This window comes from Macaca nemestrina, chromosome 15, assembly GCF_043159975.1.
Source record: "Macaca nemestrina isolate mMacNem1 chromosome 15, mMacNem.hap1, whole genome shotgun sequence".
Taxonomy (NCBI): domain Eukaryota; kingdom Metazoa; phylum Chordata; class Mammalia; order Primates; family Cercopithecidae; genus Macaca; species Macaca nemestrina.
Window position 1 is genome coordinate 303,981 of NC_092139.1, and position 22,099 is coordinate 326,079.

Genomic DNA, 22,099 nt, shown 5'->3' on the forward strand with positions numbered 1-22,099 from the left:
TGCCCTAAGGACATCTTTCTTCCAGCGCTCGATTCCCATCAGAACCCTGGCAGTGAGAGCCCCGCAGGTTTCCCAGCGCCTCGGGCTGCGGCTTCCACGCTGGGCCGGCACTGACAGGACCGGAATGGTGCCCCCAACAACTACAGGATTGGAAGCTGGTCGACTGCTCTGTAGAATGGAGACATGTTAGTAATCCCCGACATTTCCACTGACAGGCTGCTCAGGTAAACTGGGAAAAATCCACAAACTAGAAAGAATCCATGGGGAGGAGCACTTCTGTCTCCAACCTGGCAGCAAACGGTGGCTGTGCAGACGATCTCTTCAGGAAAACTATCGACTGTATCTCAGGTCAACAACAGCCCCGCTGAGGGCCAAAAAATCAGCTCCCCCGGCCCTCACTTCCTAAGGGTCAGCCCTCCCAGGCCACCTCTCCTGGAAGATCAGCTCTGACGCACCCACGACGGTCAGGAACCGGCTCTGGGACACATTTCCCAGGCTCCTGCCCACCGCCCTCTCTCTTCTTCCTCCTCCATCTCCCTCTTCACTCCCATCCGCCCTCCCCCTTTCGCTTCCCTTCTCTCCTTTCCTCTCCCTCCCTCATTTCCTTTCAGCCCTCACCTTCCTCACTGCACTTCCCTATGCAACTCAGCGGACGCATTCTCAGGTCAGTAGAGTTTTCTTTCACTCTGTTTTTATTGCAATGATCATTCTTAATGAACAGAAACCTGTTTCGGACCATGTGGATGCCACCTCCTGACCAACTGCTGCCCCGCGGCTCCGTGTCCACTCAGTGACCTCACGTCGCAGGTGCCCAGCAGTATGGCTGTGACCAGGGGTAGCAACATTGGACATGAGAGAGGTATCCCAGCCAAGAGGCCCTGCAAAGCCTCCCCAGAAAACCGGAGCAAGGCCCAGGGCGGTAGGGAGAGCGCCGTGCTCACGATGTAGGCAGTTCAGCTTCCGCAAACTGTCCATCGACTGCAACTTACTTTGTTTCCATGGTTACAAAAGAACCATAAGCATTCTGAAATATGTTCTTGGTTTCATGTTTGCGAAATCTAAGCAACATTATAAGAAAAATCACTGAATTCTGCCTGAGGCTCTAGGGGTGTTTTCCTCTCTGAAAGGAGCCCCCTTCCAGGACTTGGGATTGAGTGACAGCCTTCAAAAATCACGGTTATCCTGGTGGTAACAGGGAACTCCTCAGCCCGCCGGGAGCTGGGGCCCTCGACAGCCCCCATGGCTCCAGACGCCAGTGTTCTAAGGATCACACATGTGCAGATAGCAAAGCTTGCTGCACACACGCCAGGTGCTAACAAGCCCCAAACGTCTCACTCATACTTGCTAACCACATCGCTTCTCTCAGCCTCCATGGCGTTTCACACTCTGCCTTTATATAGAGATGAACCATGCGTCCTGAGCGCTACAAAGATTCAACTCCTTCCGGGAACAGGGGTGCATCTTTCCATCACGGGATCCTCACTCCAGCTGGCACAGGATTTGCAGAGTGGGCGAGTCTAATGTTGATGACACTTTCTCAATATTCCCTTCACACCCCTCCAAAAACAAGAGTGCTGCCAGCTTCTTACCGACGTTGTAATGAGCAAAATATTTTTCTCTTATTTGTCACTTTTTAACGTAATACTAGTGAAGAATGTGACTCTGCATGTACACTGTAAGCACCCACACCGTGAACATTCTGCTCTCCTGTGACTGTATTCACAGGTCACAAGAACAAAACTTCTCCATAGTAGCCTATATATATATATATATATATTTATATATATATATATATTTTTTAACATGACTTCCACTCATCTGAAAGTCACAGATGTAGCTTTTCCTTCATAAAAAGATCCAAATGATACACAAACCAGGTTTAATAAACACATTGGTCCAGGTGGGAAAATGACCCCTCAGTCTCCCTCCCCTCAAAGACCAGGGCAGCCAGGAAACTGCGCTCTCCAGTAAATGACAGCCGGCAGGATTCCCTAAATAAGCAGCCGGAAGATTCCCATCTCGCAGAGCACACCTTTCAAGACTCAAGATGCCCCCGCTCCCTGAATATTCGACGAAGAACAGGGCTACCCAACGTAGGACTGAGGCAGTAAACAAACATGTATTTGGCCGGGGGCGGCGGTTTATGCTTGTAATCCCAGAACTTTGGAAGAAGGAGGCAGGCAGATCACAAGGTCAGGCGATCGAGACCATCCTGGCTAACACGATGAAACCCCCGTCTCTACCAAAAATACAAAAAATTAGCCAGGCGTGCTGGCGGGCACCTGTAGTCCCACGTACTCGGGAGGCTGAGGCAGGAGAATGGCGTGAAGCCAGGAGGCGGAGTTTGCAGAGAGCTAAGATCACACCACTGCACTCCAGCCTCGGCGACAGAGCAAGACTCCGTCTGAAAAAAATAAAATAAAATAAATAAAATTTTAAAAGTTTTCAGCAAATAGCATCATCGACCCACAAATGAGAGGTACCGTTTTCATTCTAGGAGGGAAACACTACAAAGCACGTATATTTTAGCCCTGTAAGTGAATTCTTCGGGCATTCCTGTGTCCGCTATCAAATGCAGCACATCACCTCAAAAGGCAAAGTTCTATAAGTCACATCCAAGGAAGGGAAAAATCATTCTAAGTTTTAGCCATCCAGTAAGAACCTGATCCAGAGAAGCCTACTTGTTCCAGACTCTAAGCGGCAATATATTGCTACAATGTAATGAAAACAAAGGGATAATTAAGAAAATTTCAATGCTAATAAAAGGCAAAAACATAATTAGATTTATTCTACTCTAGACAGAGCAGCCGGGCAGTTCACCCATACGTTATGAACGTTGCTGTTTTTCAGACAGGGTCCCAACTCTGTCAAGGCTTGACAGCAGGGGCGTGATCTCCACTGACTGCAAGGTCCGCCTCCCAGGCTCAAGCGATTCTCTTCAGCCTCTGGAGTAGCCGGGACTACAGGTGTGCAGCCATCATGCCCAGCTAATTTGTGTGTTTTCCGTAGAGATGGGATTTCACCAGGTTGCCCAGGCTGGTTCCCTGGGTCTCGAGTTCCGAGGCTCAAGCAATCCACCCGCCTCGGCCTCCCAAAGCCCTGGGATTACAGGCGTGAGCCATCACGCCTGGCCCTTTTTTTTTTCTTTCCTTTTTAAGCGATTAATGTGCTTCAGAGTCTTGTAGGCATTTAAAAAAAAAAAAAAAAAAAGAACAAGCAAATTCTGTAAGGGAAAGAAACCATTAACATGTTTTACACACCTCAAAACTCAAAACAGAAATACTAAGAATAAAATGTATTTTATTCACAGAGGCATTCTTAAAGTTCTGTAAAAGTGACACCATGGACACCACCACATCACAGACGAGTGTGGCAGGACTGCTCAGATTCAGAACACATTCTAAACAGTCCTCCTGCCACTTTCCTCAGTGGGAACACTTTATTCTGTCTTTTATTCAAATTAAGTATCTTGCAAGGGAGTTGAAGAAAACTGCAGAGCAGATTTTAAAACTTCAATGCTTTTCTCAATTTTCGTCACATTCTGATGCATTTTTACCTACTACACGGCCAATAAGTTTAAAGCTTTTTGCATCGATAAAGACAATGCTCCTTGTAGCAATAGGCTTTTTCTTTTCTATACAAAGATCTATAACTTAAGCTAGTAAACTGGGCATTTCACAAAGATTTTGCACAATTCCTAGCACAGATTTTAGCAAAATAAAACCATTATCTTTCTGCAATTAAATAACCAAACATAGGAAACTGCACAGTTAAAATAACCATTCCATTATTTTATATAAACACAAATGATAAAGGAGAGTATGCTTTGGAAAACAGTGTTTCCATAAGCTAATGATGAAGCAGAAGACAGTTCCTCAGCCTCATATGACATTTGACAACCGAAGTACTCTGGCCCAAGCCCAGCCCGGTTAAATGGAGGGGAAGTAAACATGTGACCGACCGTGGTGGGGCACTGTGATAGCCACAGTCTAGGAAAGAACAGCTGACATGTTTCTTCTTCATGGGAAAACTGAAACATACTCGAGACACCTTAATTCTTTAAAACACAGTCTGCCCCAGTACTAACCTTAAGCTCCCATTGATAAAGATTGCGATAACCAGAGGTGTTTATCCAGGCCCTCGAAAATCACGGACATGGTACATACACAACATTTTCAAACACTCAATGCTGCCAGTATGTTAAATGCGCTGTGATACCGGAGGTCTTGTGCAGGACCAGAAGCATCGCAGCCTGGTTACCTTCCTGGTGTTCAATGCTTTGTATGTGCAAAGTCTGCTGTTACAATTTACTGGGCTTAATGTCATTCAGTTTGTCACAGAAGAGAGCTATGACATTTACTTAATTCCACACACAGATTCTCAAGTTCATCTTCCACCAATGACTGCCCTGTCCACAAGACAGCGGAGGGAAGACCCAGGAAAGGCCTGGGAGATGCCAGGTGCTCACAAACTGGTATCAGTCTGCTGGTTCTGGCTTAAAGGAAAACAGACATAGAAGAAACTAAAAGGACTCACTACATCTAATATCACAATGTTCTCAACTTTACCTTAGCCAAAAATAAAAGCGGAATAGCAAAACTACTCCAGGGCATGATTCCAGGGCTAATCTGAAACATGAAATATTTAGAAGACAAAGCTTATTGTGAGTGCAATTAATATACACATAAAACACTGGTTTCGCAAAACCCAGTCTTTGCGATTGCTTTTATAAAAAGTAAAATTCTCATGAGGATCACATACACTAACTGATTTTCAAATGAAGGGACTGGTAAACTTCAGGGCATATGATTTCTGCCACACACGAGGGGAGCAGTGAGAGAGAAGAGCTAGGATCAAGTGTGCTGAAGCTGTCCTAGGACTGAAATTCAGTTTCTGCCAAAACAAAAACACAGGAGGCTGTCAACTTCGATAGCAAGCTCTGCTTGAGAGCGTCAAGATGTTAAAATTGCAAAGGGGCTTCTCCCTGCTATAGGCACGCGTGATCCTTGCAAAAACATAGCTCAGCATCATCAAAAATCAGGAAAGAACACAAGCTTTCCAGACAGGAAATCCAAGAGCAGAAGGGAGCAGAGTCCAAGCTTGCTCGGCAGAACTGTTCCCGGACAACAGCACAGAGGACGTCACAGGGAGGGCAGGGCAAGCAACAGCAGCTTCCGTGATGCCGCAAGCAGGGCCTGAGCCAGGAGAGCAGTCTCCTCCAACCTGACAAGGAGGCGCGAGGAGCCACAGAGAAGTCAATTCAGGGTCTTTTTCAGAAAGGGGCAACAATGAGAAAATCTGGTCTTACCCAACCACCCCCCATCCACGGTAACAGCTAAACTCGCGCCTGTGTCTGTCACCTTCCCCACCCCCTCTTGCAGATGCTCTTCCTGCACCCGGGTGCCTGTCTCCGTGCTGCTCCTGAGGCCACACCTGTTGCCATCCAGTAGTGACCACGAATTCACCTTTGTCCGGGCGAAGCAAACGCAGAGTTCACACACTCTTGTACAGGTTTGCTGGCCGAGAATCTAACCGAGCTGTCCAATTCCAGATGTGCTGGTACCAAGGAGAACGCTCGATGTCCGGCATTTATAAACGGTATCAGTGGGTTCTCCTGGGACTCCCAGGCAGCCGAACGAGGGAGGGAGCTGTTGCCCTGTTGCCCCGAGCCAAAGCAGCGCTGCGAGGCAAACACCACAGGCCACATCACACTCGAGCACCGACTCTTGACAGTTGCTCGTTTGTGTGTTCAGAGTTCAGGGTACAGGCGACAGACAGGCCTGATCTCAGCCATGGGACAGCAGTGATTGCCCACAAGTCCCGTATCTAAGCCCCGACTTGCCCATCGGCCTTCCTTCAGGAACAATGCCCACCTCACAGTGCTGCCATGAACGCTAAGTCAGCACGTATATACACAACCAGATTCATTGCAATTGTGCTTTCTACCCCAAGTTAATACAACCAGGTGCTATCATCGAGACTGAATAACCAATATTAGAACAGAAGGTCAGGCCAGCGATGGTGGCTCAGACCTGTAATCCCAGCACTTTGGGAAGCTGAGGTGGGTGGATCACTTGAGGTCAGGAGTTGCAGACCAGCTTGGCCAACATGGCAAAACCCCATCTCTACTAAAAATAATTTATCCAGACATGGTGGCACACACCCTGTAACCCCAGCTACTAGGGAGGCTGAGGCATAAGAATCGCTTGAACCTGTGACGTAGAGGTTGCAGTGAATGGAGATTGTACTCCTGGGCTCTACCCTTCCAGTCTGGGTGACAGAGCAAGATTCTAATAAAACAATAAAAGGTCAAGATGAGAACTGATTGCCAAGGTCCACAGTCCATATACTTAAAACATAAAATTCATTAGCTAGTACTTGATCAAGTTGCTGCTTTCTTCATTACAATCTTGTATATCCTTCTAACACGGCTCAAAATGTTTACATTTGAACACACCTCGAGTATAACAAAAAATAAAGTGCCTGTATTTCACAAACGAGCAATTTCCAGTAAGGCTGCATCCTGCTCTAGTTAATCCTTTGACAATGTAAAACTGAGCCATCCTGACATAGCACTGACACATGGTGCAAGAAGAATGACCTCCAATTAAATCGCTAGATTTAGAGAACACGTAAATATAGTTTATCACTAATTCACTAACCATTAGCAAGATTTTAAAGGAAGAAAAATTATCAGGACTGTAACTAGGAATAAAGGCAAAAATAAACATGAAGAAATTAGTCACGTTTAAATCAATACCCTTTCTGTGAGGCCGTAACAAAGTATACACAGCAGGGGCACAAACTGTCATGCTGAACTGTCACCAAGCTCTCTATGAAGGTAGTAAGAGCGTCCCAAGTCGCAGAGCCTCGTCTTCCTATTTAAACCCTAAACAGCCAACACCACTCAGCATGCAGTGAGAGCTCTGAAAGCTCAGAGGAATGCATGATGGGATGAAGGGCCCTAGCCCTGCCATCACCCTGCTGCTTATTAAAAATATAAAACAGAGCCCTGCCTTCAAGGTGCCCAGATCTAACTAGTACAAGGTTTTGCTTTTAACAAGTTAACTACGAATGATGAAGACTCTCAACAGCTGTGCGAAATGTAAGGCAACCTCATAAGAGGAACTTGGCTGAGACTAAACCCAGAGATGGTTTTTTAACCACAGAAGAGGAAAGAACTGAAGAACCTTACAGAAAGTTGACAGCAATTTCTATTTCTCTATGGTACAACCTGGAATTTACCTTTGAGACAGACTGCCCTTCTGTTCTGAAAAATCAGATTATTCTTGCAATCCTCCATCAGGACTGAAATTCCCAAAGGCATGGAAAACCAAGTACTAATTTTAACCCCCCCCCCCAAAAAAAAAACTACCTATGATCTTAGATGTGAGATTTAGTATTCTCAAATTCCAAATTTGGAAATATTTTGCACAAAGTCCTTCTTTTCCCTGTTTACTTGAAAGCTCTCTATTCTTTTGTCCTAAACACCTTCCTTCTCATCCTTCCAAACAATATCTGAAGATGAACTTACATATCGTTTTCAATGTTACAAAGAAGATACTACATTTGTCATGAACTGTTTATATTCACAACTCTAGGAGGGATTTTGCTACATCGTGAGGAATAACACGAGGCAGTTAATACGCCACCAATAAAGAACAGTAGAAAGTGGACACATTTCCTGATGAGTGCCGATTTCTCATTGAGCTGCTGACAAAGTTATAATACAGAAAGCTAGACAGCTGCTGTGTTAGTTCTACCTCACTTAAGTGACCGAGTCATTGTTGTTTCGGTTCCCTCTCTCGTCTGGGGATGAGACACACCTCACAGAGCTGTTTATGATTTCAGGAACACACACATCAATGAAGTGACTGTTCCTAGATCGTTGCAAAGGGTAGAGTAACCTGCCAAATTTCAACTAGGTTGTAACAAACAACTGTTTTCATCCTACACTCTCCGGTGCCAGCGAGATGGTGCGTTCTTGGATCCCTGCGGGAGCCCTATTCCTGGTGCCATAGAGCGCACACACACATTTACATCCACATAACGTACGTATATGGCACACTGTAACACGTGTACCTGCATAGAGCTTACACACATCCGAATACGTGGAGTGTACATAAGTGCACTACGTGCGTACAGAGTGCACACACATCCAGATCCATGTAGGGTACATGCATAGAGTGTACACACATCCAAATATATATAGTGTACAAACAAGTTCACTACGTGTGTACAAGCATAGAGCATACACACATCCATATAGCAAATGTACATAGGTATGCTAACATGTATGTACATGCAGAGCATGTACACACGTCTATATGCATACAGTGTACACAGGTATACTATAACCTGTATGTACATGTATATGGCATACACATGCACATCCGTATGTACACAGGTATGCTATTTGCTATATGTATACACATGCATATAACATACATTCTTATCCAATGTACGTAGGTGCACTACAGCATGCATACACATGTGCAGTGTACACATATGCACATGTATACAATGTACATCAGTACACTAACGTATAAAACGTATACACATATGCAATAGTGTACGTACATATGCAGCATGTATACGTATTATTGTGTACATATCCAGAAGTTTATTCAGTGTGCATAGTGTACATGCATGCTTGTGTGCACATATGTATATATACATCTGCAGAAATAATGTGCACATACCCACATGGTGCACGTACACAGGTATGTATATGGCATTAAATACATGCATGTATGTACACATGTAGAACAGATAGGTGTCCAACTAGTGTGCATATAATCATCCCCGTAGATACACACATATACACATGTACATGCATGCCTACAGCATGCACGTGTGTACGACACAAATGTAGTGTACATACCTATACACTGTAAATACATGCAGTGGAAATACACGTAGTATGTGTACACCACATACACACATGTACATTTATACAGTACACATACACCGAGACCCAGAACGGGTCATGAGTATTAACACGGCGCAAACGCTTCCAGTTCTACCTAAGTGAATTTTTTTCAAACTATAATAGAACTCATATAAAAAGGGTTTTTAAGGAAATCAATACAGCTAGTGACAAAAACAGTGGGAAGGGCACAACCACTTTCTCTCAGAGTTCTGGGCCTGACCGTGGAAGTTCAGAGGTTTCCTAATGCAGTACACATCAGAACTGACTCACAATGAAGCACTCCTTAAAAATTAAAAATGTGTCCTCATGTTTTGGCCTTTGAGACAAAGCCTCTTAGTTAATCGAGTTCTGACTGAATTTGACTCACAGTACTCTGGCAGATTCTTCATTTTCTGGTGAGACAGACGAATGTCCCAGGGTGAGGGCAATGCCAGCCGTTTCAGGGTCAGCTTTTCGAGGAGCGATGTCTGGCAGAACACAATCCAACACCATAGTAGGATCCCCCACCCAGCCACTTAGACGCTTTCTGGTACTTACTCTGTCTGCTTGTTTCCCTTTCTTGAATTCAGCTGGGGGGAGAAAAAAAACCAAAAAAATCAAAACCAAAAACAGCCCATGTGTTTGTGTGTCTGAAAAGTGAATACATCCACATCCAACTTTCTAAATGATACACGGCAGGTGTTGATGGTCACCAACCAGTGGCCACTGTTGACAAAATACAAAGTCATCTGCAAACATGAACGAGTTTCTAGGAATACAAAAGTCAAGGGAATTTACTTCACATATTAAAGGTGTCAAGGGTGCTCATCAAAAATATATTTAGAGGTTTTCCTTTCAAGTTATTTTTGAAGATTTTTAAGTTGCAATACTTAAAAGCCTCTGGGAAAAGAAAGGATACAGGTATCTGGAAGATTTATACTAAATGATTTTCATGTCTTTTTGATAAAGTTAAATAAGGTCAGCCTTGAAGTAATGGCTTCCACTACTCTGAGGCTGTGGATGGAATCCACACCACCACCAGACAATTGAATAAACAGCAAGGCTGCACACACAGGACACAGGCAGTGAGCCAGCCTGACTAGTTGTCAGCTTCTGGGTCAGTTCTACCCAGTTCTGGCCAGGCCCCACTGGAGATGAAAACCTGCCCTTTAGAAGCCTTCAAACCCCACCTTTCAAAATCTAATCCTCTTCAACTGAGGCCCAAGTCCAAAAATCTACTGACATCTTAGCCCGCGGTAGGCCAGCTGTCCCCCAGCCTTTTTGGCACCAGGGATGGGTTTCATGGAAGACAATTTTTCTGGGGGGTGGTTTTGAATTGCAACTGTTGCACCTCAGGTCAGGCAGCGGATCCTCATAAGCAGCACCTCCGAGATCTCTCACAAGCAGTTTACGATAGGGTCCCAGCGCCTAGCAGAACACACAGCTAATGATAGGGTCACAACACCTAGGAGAACATGCGGCTTATGATAGGGCTCCAGCACCTAGGAGAACAGGCGACTTAGGAGAGGGTCCCAGCACCTAGGAGAACAGGCATTAAATGAGTTGGCAAAGCCAAAAATCCACCGGATCTACCACTCCAAAGCAAACATACACCACTGCCCAATATTGATGTGAGCCAAAAACAGGGAAGTCCTGAGGGCCCACACTGACCACAGCCAGACACCACTTCTGCAAGAAGCAAGCACGCACCTAGAGATCACCAGTGATGACCCAGGAGAGCAGCTTTGAGCAGAGACAAAGGTGAAGGAGAGGCACATGGGCCAGGGTGCTGGGTGTGCCCGTCTTTGTGACCTCACTGAGATTGCTGACCTCTGGCCCTTGGTGTCCCTTCCTGTGGAGGTAGCAGCCCCCAAATCCCTGCCTCCCTTCAGCACTGACTGAGGCGGCCCTGAAGTCTCCCCAGGGCTGAGACTGCTTCTAAATCCTGTTAACTGCACACCCACATGAAAAACAAAAAACAAAATATCAAGTATGCAGACAGGAAAATAAAAATACGTGAATCCTCCCTTATTCAACAGGCATTTAAAAAGTAACAGGAAAATTGTGATAGTCTTTAAACAACCACCAGCTATCACGTCCTCTTGAAATGTTTTAGCTAATCAGGAACATCTTTACCAAGCACTTGTGTGTTCAGGAAATCAGTTGACAGGTCCCAAATAACCTCGGAGCCTGCGACCTGACCCCCACTCACGCACATCACCTCTCCAGAGGAACGTGTCCTGGACACCTTTCAAATGGTGAGGAACAGGAACAAGGGTAGCTTTCCCTCAACACCACAAAACAAGCTCGACCCCGAGGAGCCCGGAGAACAGCGACGTTTGTTTAGATGCTTTCCCACTGTCCTTGTCAGAGCAAACATTCCCATCCCACACCGCCCAGTGTTTAACTCTCCCTGGGATACCAGCAGCCGTCAACCCTCAACAAGCTGGAAACAGAGGCCAAGCTGATAGGAGGCCTCTCTCCATTCCTTACTGAATTCGCTCAGGACACGGATGTTCCCAAACACATATGGCCCCGAGTATTCCACACCTGGGGAACATTCAAACAGCAGACTCTGCAAAGACGTTCCCCTAAAGAGAAACTCAGTTTCTAACTTCCCTTAGGGAAAAACAGGAGACCCAGAACTTTCCAGAAAATCAAGTGTGAGAGGAAGCCACTCACCTCTGGCACTTCCTAAACCTGCCTTCCCGCGGGTGCTCAGGGATGTCCCCGCGACAGCCCCGTCCACCCAGGACGGCAGCAGGTCTCAGGCAGCCAGCACCTGGGCAGCTGGCCAAGCAACCCCAGGGTGAAAACGCCATCCCAGGCACCACTTCCCGGAGCCCCTCAGCAAGAAAAACAGAGGTGGGACAGAACCGAGGGCTGACTCGAGGCTGGGGAGCCACAGACCCGCACAGCTCAATCATCGGACATGCTCTTCTGTGGACAGAGCCCAGGGAGAGGCCAGCAGAGAGACCCTCGTGCCGGCTCCACGGGCCAGCGTCCTCCAGGGCTGCAAGTTTGTGATCACAGCTTCAGAATTTGGTTCCAGAATCTTCCGGAATCAAAGACGCACCAAACTGTGAAGCTGCCAGGACAGCAGGGCCCAGGAGCAGGCTCAGGGGAGGACCACTTAGAAACCCCACACACAGCATACACGTGTGCATGCTTACTCCACACATGCCACCGCTTCACCCAATAGTATACACGCAAACGCATGTATGTACTCCATACACACCCTCAAATACACTCACCAAATATGATGCGTGTACACACTCCACACACACCCTCAAATACATACGACACACATGAACATGCTCACTCCACCCACACCTGCTAAATACACTCAACCACACATGCACAAACGTGACACACGTGCACACTCATTCCGGACGTCACACCCCTCACCAAGTACACAGGTGCACACACCTCCAAGTTCAGAACCTGTAGACTCCACAAGCTTTGGTTTCCCCCACTGTTTCTCTCATCACATGAGATCCACACACAGGTGTCATTTACTGACATCTAACACCCGGGGAGGCCCTTAGACAGAACTGCAGTCACAAGTCGGCTTCATTCAGGCATTCATCACCAGCCTCCTGAAGCCACCTCCTGTCCCCAGGGGGAGCGGGGGCCGAGACCGGAGACGTCTCTGGGCTTACAGATCCCCAGGCTGGCAACCCAGCGAAATGAGGAGGGCTGGGCCACGGCCCTGGAGGGAGACGGGTACTGGCTCAAGTATGCGGAACATGAGTCCTCATTTCCAGACAGTGTCACCTACGACAGCGTCAGGTGAAAGCCAGTGGTTTGGCATTCCTGGGATAGACAGTTCTGGAAATACAAGGGAAGCTTTTTACTCCTCCCCTCTGAACACATGAGGTCCATGGTCCCCTCACATCTAACACTGGGAATCCGAATCGGTGACTCCTTGTCCACCTGAGGACCACCCAAGAGGATCCACACACCTGCTACAACAGCAGCACCGCACCTGGTCTGCAGGGGAGCAAAGCAAATCCCACCTTTATGACTAAAACTGGATTACCCTGACACTGGCAGCCTGCAGTGTGTGTATCGTCAAGCCCCCACGTCTGTGCCACCTGCAAGAGGAACACAAGCCCTTAGTCCCAGGTTCTCAGGACGGCCTGTGAGGTAGATGCTGGCACCTTCCCATCTCCCAGGGGAGAGGAGAGAAGGCCACGGTCAGGGCTTGCATATCAGGAGGGTCGGGATTCAAACCCCATCTGCCTCACAAAGCAGCCCTTACCATTCAAGTGACTTCTATCATCAGCCTTAAAATGTACCACAGTTACCAGCAATTCTGAGTGCTGTTCCTTGGGACATCATAAGCAAACATTTTGTTAGAAAGGTTTTGCCAAATCTGCTTTCAAAATCCTATGGTATGAAATGACTAATGAAAATTTGAGCTATGAAATAAAGCACATAGTTAAATGAATCCCAAAATGACTATCGCGAAGGAAGTTTTAACTTGAAGTGAAAAATATCCTCCAAATGACATCAGCCAGAATTATCTTCAATCATTACTGATCCCATATGCTTCAGGAATTATACAGCATCATCTCAGATATGAACTTAAAACCATTAGCTGAATGCACATTTCAGCACAACCAAAGTTCTGCTATAATAAGCAGCACAGGCGTCTCTGGAGAGGATTTTAATTGGGACTACAAACGATGTGCACGATCGTGGTAAGAGGTTTCATGCTGGCTGTTCTCCAAGGTGCGACACAGAGAAACACCACTAACCTCAAAGACACCTGCTGCTTTGTAATGAGATGAGAGACGATGTGGACGGACTACTGTAAATATTCGAAAAGGAGAAACAATGCAAGGAAAGAATCGTATCAGTTACCCTTTACATTCTTAGAAAAAAACGATTTTTCTTTTGGGATGATTTTAAAAGAAAATGACATTTCTGGATTTTTTTTAACTTTTCTTTCTGAGACAGGGTCTTGGCTCTGTCGCCAAGATTGGAGTACAGTGGAGCAATAGCAGCTCACTGTAGCCTTAAGTGATCTTCCCACCTCAGCCTCCAGAGTACCAGGGACCGCAGGCACGCACCACCACACTCAGCTAACTTCTGTTATACAGATGGGGTCTTGCTATGATGTCCAGGCTGGTCTTCAACCCCTTGGCCTCAAGTGATCCTCCTGTCTTGACCTCACAAAGATTTAGCCTAAGCGACCATGTCTTATTGGAAAACAGACATTAGAGCAAATGTATTTCTGTAAGATTTTCTACCTCTTTTCACTGGAGAAAAAGGTAACTTGCCTCCAAGGGTCGGAGACAAAGACGTTACTGCAGACAAGAGCGCTGTGCATCCCGGGAACCGCTACACCACGAGGCACGGCCGTGCACACTGGACGCAGCAGTAACAAACGAGGCTAGCACAGGCCGATGCTGGCCCTCTCCAGAAGCAGGCCTATCCTTCCTCCTCTCCTCAGCCCCCTCTCCCTTCAGGCCTCAGTGGCTGCTGACAGCGGAGAGGCCACAACTAGAGGAGGCTCTCAACTCCACCAGGGACAGGAGTCCCGGACGCTGGGGACTCAACTGCTGTCCTCCGCATCCACCTCCTTCTGGTCCAGCCTTCTCAGGAGCCAGGCGTGGCCACTTTGACCCTCTTTTCCCTTCTGTGGCTCCTACAAAAAACCAGTCAGAGAGCCCAGGCTGCCTTGCACTCCAGGGATACCTGGCACAGGCCCCCTCCATGTCCTTATCCAAGCTCCTGGGGCCAGAAGGGTCTTGCAATATTTCACTTTCCAGTTGACCATCCCCAGCCTGAAATCCAAAGTGCTCTAAAGAGCATTTCCTTCGAGTGTCACGAGGAAGCTCAGAATGTTTCAGGTTTTGGAGCATTTTGGAGTAGGGACTCTCAGCCTTAATTTGAACCTCTTCAAGGAAGCCACACACTGAAGCCCCCGATGTCCACCCTACAGAATCCCAGCACACCATCTGAAGTCCTCAACAACAGATTTTCTTTCTTCAAAAATAACCACAAGTCACAAACTCACACGCAATCACAGAAGGGGGTTGTGGACACCCACACAGATGATGAAATTTAACTGTCACATTTTTACCTAGGTAATTTAAAGTCATTCCTCAAAACACACCTGTTTTACTGAGTTGCATTTTAAGGTGAACACACACAAATCATTTCAGGGAAACAAACGTCACTTTGGGCTGCGTGTGGTTTCTTGACTCCCGTGAATAACTCAGCGTTCACCCTCACTTCTGGATAAGGGAGACGATGCAAAGAAAACTGTTAAAACAAAGACATGAAAACAAGTTTAAGAAGGGTTTGAAAGGTTCCTCCTGTCCTTCTGGAGGGGAGACGAGGATGCCTGGAAAGCTCACGGGGGACGGGAGCACAGCCTCCTCGGTGTGTCATGGACGCTGCCTCACCAAGGGGAGAGGATGATGCCTGGAAGGCTCACAGGGGTGGGAGCACAGCCTCCTCAGTGCTTTCTACACTCAGCAGCTTCAGAAATTCCTGCAGAAGCAGAACACATCATGAGAACTGAGACTGGAACACCCCAAAGAAAGGGATGAGGGGTCAAAAAAAGCATTCGATCATTACCAAGGAGCGCGGGCATGAAGCCGCTTCAAAGACCGTGTGAGAAGTCACTCATAGGCGTTTCAGAAAATAAGGGTAGTGCGAGATTGCTCGATCAGCTCAAACAGGCTGCCGTCCCTCAGGCCATGAAGTCCCTGAGATGAGCCTGTCACTGAGCAGAAGTCACTCGCATCTCTGCCAGAGAAAGTACTACAAGCTGACACATAACCTCATGAAACCTAGGCTTCAGCCGGTCAACAGTGAGTCTGACATGGTACATCCCTCCAGATAGTTAAAGACCCCAGGGGTTCATCGGACAACCTCGAAGGGCTGTGTCTGTCCAGCTCCTTTTCCAAGTTCTGGATGATTTTTCCTAATGCACTGTAAGCAGCATGTTCCAATAGAGATGTAATTAACTGGATGGGTGTCCTCTTAATTTTGAAATTAGAAACACACTTGGCCAGGCACGGTGGCTCATGCCTGTGATCTCAGTACTTTGGGTGGCTGAGACAGCTGGACTGCTTAAGTCCAGGAGTTCAAGTCCAGCCTGGGCAACATTGCAAAACTCCATCTCTACAAAAAATACAAAACTAAGTCAGGCATGGGGACACATGGAACATGTGCCTGTGGGTCCTGGCTACTCAGGAGACTGAGGCAGGAAGATCACTTGAGCCTGGGAGGTTGAGGCTGTAGTAAGCTGTGCTCACACCACTGCCTGGGCAACAAAAAGGTTTTTTTGCCTGTCTCAAAAAAACCAAAGAGAAAAAGAATTATATACCTGACTAGGCCAAAATAAAAGAGGCCTTCGCTGCCTACATAAAGGGCTTTCAGAATTCACTTCCATCCTTAGGAAAGGGGGCCAACACCAGGCTGTGTCCCTTAAGATGCCCTGTCTCATATGGGAAAAAAAATCAAGAGAAATCAAATAAAGGCCATAAAATACATCAGTTTCAACACTAAAATTTGATAGTATGCTTTAAATTGAAGATGAGTTAAGTCACATTTCCAAACCTCTGAAAGCACGGTTACTGGGAGGGAATGGTTTGCAACACACAAACGCAGCTCTGTAAAAGTGCCCAGGCTGGATGAAGGCTCAAACGTCAGTGCAAGGAGAAAGTCTGAACAAACTCTCTCCTGCCCTGCTGCTGTCCTCTTCCAAAACACACTGTTTATCTGTCAGTTTAGAACAAGGCCTAGGGAGGTGGGAGGCAGGCCTGGGAGGGTCACCTAGCATCCAAGCTCCTCATCCACACAACTGCACGAGGCTGAGCTGAGCAGTACACACAAACACAACTAATTCTCCCCAAAAAGAAGACGGAAGGCAGCACACTGCCACGCCAGGCACCCTGCAGATGAGAAGATTGAGGGGAGCCAGAGGTACCTTTAATCTTGCTTGCATGGTGGAGGGAGAGGAATAATGCCACTCACTTGAGTGTTGCACAATTCTTTCTAGCACTGAGTGGCAGAAAACAAAAATTATAGATGCTTCCTCAGATAAATGTTTCTGAAGAACTGAACATAAATTACGTTCAGGAAATAACATTATGAATGCCTCAAGTGCTTCTGTTTTCAATAATCCCAGAGTAATTCTATAAACCCGGGAATCAGTCTCACCCAACTCCAGGATCACAGCCCAGGTGACGTGGGCACACATATCCTGAAGCTCCAATACTCAACTAAAGTGGGGCGAGTGAAAATGATCCTGGGTATAATTTACACGGACACAGGAAGGTGGCTGAGCCCCAAACCCCTAAACCAGGAAGACCAGTGTCCTTCAGGGGCCTCACCTCTGTCCTTTCGCAGCCTCTGGGAACCACCACTCTGCTCTCTACTGACACAAACGCCCCTCCCAAGGTACAACACCAGGAAGATCATCATTCAAAACTGAGGAACGTGGCAGAACAAAGCTGTCAGGAGATTTTAATCACCAACACCACTTGTTACATGACCCAAAGATGATTAAAATCCCAGGCCCTTCAAGACTGAATGCTATCTATACTTAAATGCATTTCATCACCATATTGGGGGGTTATTCCTTTGTTTTGCTGCAAATATATCCAACTGCTGTAAAAGGAAAAGGCAATTTGTTAACGAAGCTTCTTGGAGTGTCTCAACAGGCCTCGAGGTAGGATAAAAGGCAGGACTTCCTGGCAGAAACGCTCAGCTCTGAGGTCAGGTGGAGTTCTTGAGCACCAACCAAGGCAAAATAAGGTCGAAGACCACACCACACTTTCCTCAATCACATCTTCATTCCACCTTTCCTTCTATTTCTCACGACTTCACTGGGAGAAATTGTGCTAAAAGAAAATGGAAACACAGACATACATAGGAGACCCTACAGATGCTGAGAATGGGTGCAGCCATCACAGTCCGAATGTCCTTTCAGGGCCATCTGACCTGGCTGGGATCCAAGTATCCGAGGGCAGGATTGTATGTCAGACCCGTGAAGCCAAGATTACAGCCACTGAACGGCAGTTTTCCATCCCACGGAAACCGGCCTTGCTAGGGGCTTCCTCGGGGACCACCGACCTCAAGCCACCACCCGTCAACTACTTCAACTAACCTACATCATGGCAGAGGCCTCCCTAGGCAGACCAGCCCTGCCCAAGTCCTGCTTCATGGCAAACCCTCCAGACAAACGTCCTTGGCCTCTTCCGGGAGGCTGTGCTCGGAAGGTGCCCTCATTTACTTCTGTGGCTCTGAGACATTTAACTAGAGCCCAACACATTTCTTCCTGTTCACATAGTATTGAGTTAAAAGATTTTTATGAGTAAACTTTCACTGGGAAAAATACCATTTCAGGAGCCCCAGTGACCACAATGAAAATGTTTTTACCTTTCCTTACGTGACATCGGCAACGCCAGGTCCAGGAAACGTTCTGGATCTCAGATAATGGCAAATCCACTCATAGTAAGTCTTGGTCTTGTTTCACAAGCTATCAAATGCTGCCCAGAAGCAGGAAAAACCCCACAACGTGGCAGGGAGGGGCGACCAGCGTGAGTTCTAAGGCCAGACCACCCGGGTCTGCTGACAGCGTGGTGAGGGGCAAACAGTGCAGGGTCTAAGGCCAGACCGCCCGAGTCCCGCTGACAGTGTGGCTTCAGGAGTTTCCTAAACCCTCTGCTCTCCAAGTTTCATGTCAGAAAAATGCAGTGATAACCGTGTCCACCTCGTTTAAATATGTGTATATATACACACACATATATATATACTCCAAACCTACAGCCCTATAAAGGTCATTAATCCTAGTTATCCTCAAGGCATTGAGCGATCAATAATGAGCCATCCCCCTGGCTGCTGACCTGCCTCAGCCCAACCCTCCGGAAACCCCGCATCCGCACCAGCCACACAGGATGAGGCCAGGGAAGGAGCAGGACTGTGTCTTGGGAACTTAAACTCTGGAAGCTGAGTTAAATCAGTGCCGCTCAAATCTTGTCACCAACTATCTTGTTAAATTGGGAGATTCCATCTCTGGGGATCTTGAAGGAACCTGAGGTTCTACATTGAGTGAGATGAGCACTCGTGCTGCAATGAGACGGCAGGGAAAGCAACCGAATCTGGGGTCGCAGCTGCCTGAGGCTTGGGTCCCACCGGGAAAGTGGCACCAGGGCCCTCAGGACTGTGGCGGAGTTCCCAGGAGGCAAGTCCCGGTGCAGAGACTCATGGACCCAAAGATTGCTCCAGGGCCAGGAGGGGCTGCTGCGCTGACAGCCACGAGGCAGGCAGCCTTCGAGCTCCTCCAGCTGCCATCCTGCAGGCAGGGAGGACAGAGCCCAGACCACCCTGGGGCTCCCCCCAGCCTGCCAGGCTGGTACTCTTACTCCAGCCACTGACAAGAGTCCCCATGTTGCAAGCTAGGTTGAAACAGTGCCTCAGGCCTCGGGGCACATGCACCCCCCTGCAGGGCTGGGATGGCTATTCCCACACATCCCCAACTCACAGCAAAACTTAAAAATGAAAGTTGGAAGATACAGCCAGGAAACCAATGCTCAAGAAGCAACTCCAGGGTGACTCTTCCTAGAGCTATTGCTATTGAACATCTTTAAAAACATTTCCAGGGTGACTTCCTAGAGCAATTGCTGTTGAAAATCTTTAAAATTCTTCATTTCAAAATTAGCTTTTATTACACTGTCTTCCCTATTCTACCAAGACTCTAGAAAACAAAACCATTACAATTTCCAATTCTATCTTATAGCAAGTTAGAAATACACGTTTCCTCAAAGGATTCTACATGTTTCCTTGGCAATATCCTTTCCACGCCCCGTACTACTGCCCACAACAGAGAAGGCTTTTCCAACTCAACCCAACCCAACCCAACCCAACCCAACCCAACCCAACCCAACCCAAGGGCCCTGAGACAGGCCCCTAACGAATTGTCTACAAACTCTTGAAACAGGCTTGCCCTGACAAATCATCTGCAAACTCCATCTTCCATTAAAAACAGTACTGAAAATGAACATATTACCACTTTTTAAAAATTACTGTAAAGTGGACAGTGTTCAGTTCTGTGAATTTCGGCACAATATTCCCATAATCATCATCACACAAGCAGAACAGTCCAACAGCCCCAAACCCACTCACGGGGCCTCATAAGCATACCCTCCCATTCTCAGCAACCACCCTTTCCGTGTCCTCCCATGACTCGGGTCTATCTTTTGCGAGCGTTGTGGCAAAACACTCGCAAAATCACAATTTCCTGGGCATCGTGCTTGGAGGTGCACCCAGGGTGTCCTGTGATCAACAGCCAGGCCTCGGGGCTGCTGGGTATTTATTATTCCACATATGGCTGTGGCACATTGTAACCTGTTTTGGACAACCATAGACAGCGCTATTAACATCTGGGCACAGTTTTTCTTAAGCATCAGATTCTGTTTCTCTAGGGTAAATACCCAGGATTGGGGTCACTGGGACCCACGTTTGTGTGAGTTCAGTTTTGTAAGAAACCGCCAAGCTGTCTGCACCATGCTGAACCCCAGCATCGCACAGGAGTCCCGACTGCCGGTCCTCACCAGCACCTGGGGCTGTTGGAAGACCTTAGTCAGGCGGCTCCAGCAGGGGTGTGAACAAATTCACTGCGGCTTCGGTGCACATCTCGGTGCAACCAGTCATGCTGAAGATCATTTCAGATGCTTTCGGGCCATGCTGAACCCCAGCATCGCACAGGAGTCCCGACTGCCGGTCCTCACCAGCACCTGGGGCTGTCGGAAGACCTTAGTCAGGCGGCTCCAGCAGGGGTGTGAACAAATTCACTGCGGCTTCGGTGCACATCTCGGTGCAACCAGTCATGCTGAAGGTCATTTCAGATGCTTTCGGGCCATCCTCCCGTCCTTCTCAGCGAAGCATCTGTTCAGGTCTCTTCCGCTTTTAAGTCAGGTGGTTTGTTCTCTGTCATGAGCCGTGGGAGTCCTGTGCATTCTGGATACGAGTCCTTTGCCGGCTGCATGGTTCGTAGACATCTTCTCCCCATCTATCGAAAATGTGTCTCTTCAATTCCCTAGGGGTGTCTTTTATATTAGAAGTTTAATTTTGATGAGTCTTACCTACTTGTTTTCTTCCTTGATTATGGATCATGGTATGGCTAAGAGCTCTCACCCTAGGTCTCCACAATTTCCCTTTCTTTTGTAGTTTGGTATTTTACATTCAGGCCTATGGTCCACCTTAATTTTCATACAGGAATTTCTCCCTGTTTTCACTCTTTTGCATACAGCTGTCCCATAATTCCAGCACCATTTGTTGAAAAGACTCAAATTCCACTGAACTGCTTTTGTGTCTTTGGATCTGTTCTGGACTCCACTCTGTCACCTGACCCGTGTGTCCATCCTGAGCATAATTTATGACTTTAGTGGCTGTCTCTGTGAAAAAAAGTAACTCTGTCTGGAAGCAAAAACTACATTAGAAGTGCTCTAAATAAGATTCTTCCTGTTGTCAGGAGAGCAAAGCCACTGCCCTAAGCAGAGGTGAGGCCTCAACAGCTCCCAGGCACAACCTTAACACACAATGGGGAAGGGAATTCATTTCAAGGGCCACAACGTGAGACCAGCATAGCCATGAAAACTGCAATAATTTCACAACAGAATGAAATTCATAAAGAATTGCTGAGAAGCGTGTGATAAGTTACATAAATCACTGTTCCTTAAATTCTGACGGTTGACTAGAACAGAAATAGCTTCACGGTACAGTTCAAACAGAAAAAGCTAGGTAGGGGTGGTTTCCACACCACACAGGGCCTGCAGGAAAGGGACACTCTTCCTCTAAATGGGAGATCCCGGGAGTGATGTGATAAACCATGGTGAGAGGCAAGGAATTGTGCAAGCCGGACTCGCGGCCTTGGCCCCACCACGGAGCCTGTGTCCATGAACGACGAGGCTCAAATGTCAGGCTGGGGCAACCGAGGCAGTTATCAGGGGACAAGAAAACGAGCGCACGGTGGAGGCAAAGGTCTGATATCACGCGGCAACTTCGAGTCCAGTGGGACAAACTGACTCAAAATACAGGTTTCAAACATCACCACAGAGAGCTATTCCTCGGCTCTGGAAAGGCTAAGTGACTAATGCCCACACTGAGCATCTGCTCCCAGAGACGACCCTGGTGACCTAAGGGCCAGCTGCTCCGAACCCG

The 22,099-nt window shown here is 47.3% G+C and overlaps 1 protein-coding gene across 16 annotated transcripts in view; it reads right to left on the reverse strand.

The window, feature by feature from the left end:
- The window catches only part of LOC139358406 (disco-interacting protein 2 homolog C-like), a 229,441-nt gene that overhangs the window by 121,254 nt on the left and 86,088 nt on the right, over nt 1-22,099 (reverse strand). Inside the window, exon 1 of one of the 16 annotated variants that reach the window (XM_071078971.1) lies at nt 9,470-10,571. The exons of 12 other annotated variants lie outside the window; for them this stretch is intronic. The gene's annotated coding sequence lies outside the window, so the exon portion shown is untranslated. Of the gene's footprint in view, nt 1-9,299; nt 10,572-22,099 lie in introns of those variants that run through there. 3 more of the 16 variants (XM_071078943.1, XM_071078963.1, XM_071078959.1) reach the window with 3 other exon arrangements.